The sequence below is a fragment of the Typopeltis vanoorti genome, chromosome 7 (assembly GCF_054136105.1).
Source record: "Typopeltis vanoorti isolate ZY-2024b chromosome 7, IOZ_Tvanoo_1.0, whole genome shotgun sequence".
Taxonomy (NCBI): domain Eukaryota; kingdom Metazoa; phylum Arthropoda; class Arachnida; order Uropygi; family Thelyphonidae; genus Typopeltis; species Typopeltis vanoorti.
The window spans coordinates 7,162,592-7,165,000 of record NC_143555.1 but is presented as its reverse complement, the minus strand read 5'-3'; positions in this window follow the sequence as shown (position 1 = coordinate 7,165,000).

Here is a 2,409-nt window from a genome sequence, read left to right as displayed (position 1 = left end):
TACTAGGAGATGAATCCTCCCTTCTTTACAGGAACTCCAGAAATCAATCTCAAGAGCAGAAAACCAGGAATATAAATGGAGAGCATCTTAAAATACTCCTATTTGCCGACGATGTGGTTATGATATCTCATTAACCTCTTATCTAAAAATAATGTTGAACGAAATAAACTTGAACTGTAGAAAAGAAAGCAAATTGACGAAGTAAATAACTACATTTATTTAGACAAGCGATCAAACTAGACAACTATATATCAGAAGAAAAGATAAGATCAAAATAAGTTCAAACCATTAAAACAGCAATATTCTGCTAGCAATGACTTACATCAGTGAGAAATGGAACACAACAACAACAACAAAAAAAAAGAGGAAGAACAAAGCAAACAGTATCGTTGTGTAGCCATTTAGGTTGGGTGTACTGTCGTGTGGCTTATGCAACCCGCGTAACAATATTTACGTCAATTTGACGGATGTATTTCTATCGATGTATAAGTTTCGAATATACAGCGCATCAGTACTCATCTTAATTGGTCCAATGTAATTAATTGTGGGATAACTTTGAATACATTAATTGATAAATTAATATAATTTTAAATATGGATAGGAATAACAGTCATGCTTCACATGCGCCGTTCATGTGAGAAGAAGACAAGGTTTATGCTTCGTGGTGAGATTAGATTAATATTATATATATAAATTGAATTTTCATAAGATTTTTAAATACAGCAAGATAAGATGCACAAAAATCGGAAGAGGTAATCAATTAGGAAATTGTGATTTTTTCCATATACTCATTTGTACACAAGTTCCAACCTGCTTCCAGGAAAGCTCTGGCAAAAAAATGGGACATTCAGTACATCGTCAAAACTGAATCCCATTCGAAATATGGGGGAGAAAAAGGTATATATTAATCAACTGAGCTATCAGCTAACTCCTTTTATTCCCTTATTAGAGAGGAAGAGGTGAGTCCTTTATAACCCTATTTAGCTTTTGGAGACTGAGTGGGCAGTTCACTTTCCACCGGTAGCCAATCAGAGATAACTGGCCCATGACTATCACTAATATAAGAAGCCGCCGATGAAGAGACGAAAAAACATGGTCTGTTATCTCTTGGTACCTAACTCTAACCTGATATGTTTTCTGTCTGAAAATATGTGGGTTCTACGGTTGATTTTCTTGAGCTTATGTCACGAAGAACCCGAGTTTCCGGGAAAAGAAAAACCTGTTTGCCCATACCAGAAATCGATTAACTCGGGTGCCGGTCGAAGAAAGGCTTAGAAAAGTTCTTACATTGGGTAACTGGATTGGAATTTAATTCTATCTTTGAAGGACTAAGCGAATAAGATGCAAGCCCCACTTCCACTGAGCTACACATGCTATTATTTATATATAAAAAAAAAAAAAAAAAAAATCAGCTAACGCCTTTTTATTCCCGTATACTGGGAGTAGGCGAGGCCATTTAGCCCTATCTAACTTTTGGAGACTGAGTGGGCAGTTCAATCTCCACTGGTTTCAATCAGAGATAGATGGCCCAAGGCTATCACTAATTAAGCGGTACACAGTGAAGAGAGACGGCTCAAATGTGCCGCCATCTCGTGGTCCCTAACCCTAACACAATATATTTAATGTCTGAAATAATGTGGGTTCTATGGTCGATTTTCTTGAGTTTACAGGACGAAAAACCCGAGTTTCCGGGAGGAAAAACCTGCTTGCCCGTGCCAGAGATCGACTAACTCGGGAACCGGTCGAAAAAAGGCTTAGAAAAATTTCCTCTAGTCGCGACTAGACTCGAAACCAAGTCTTCCTTCGTGCGGCCAAGCGCCGTGGTGTGCAAACGCCACATCCACTGAGCTACACAGGCTCTTATTTTTCTTTTCTTTTCTCTCGTATTTCTTTTCTCTCTCTCTCTCTCTCTCTCTCTCTCTCTCTCTCTCTATAATATATATATATATATATATATATATATATATATATATATATATATACAGGGTGTTCGGGATAAATTTGACAGTTTCGTAAGGAAAAAGAAAATCTTCTTTGTATCTATTAAATTTAATGAATTGACAAAAAAACATTACAGGCAGAGTTAATTACAATACTATCAACAAGATTTACTCAAAATAACCACCATTAGCATCGATTACAGCTTCAATTCTGCTTCGGAACCTCGAACAAGCTGATGCTACAGTCTCCCTGGGAAGGGCCGCAAAAACTGTTTTAATTTTATCCATTAACTGGGCTTTTGTATTACTGGAAGTGCGATTGGTGTCTTTTTCAACTGCGCCCCATACAAAATAATCCATGGGGTTAAGGTCTGGGGAGTTTGGAGGCCAAACATTTGGACTGGTGAAGTCGTAGAAATTTTCAGACAACCATTTTTGACTTTTCCCAGAGGTGTGGCAAGGGGCCGAA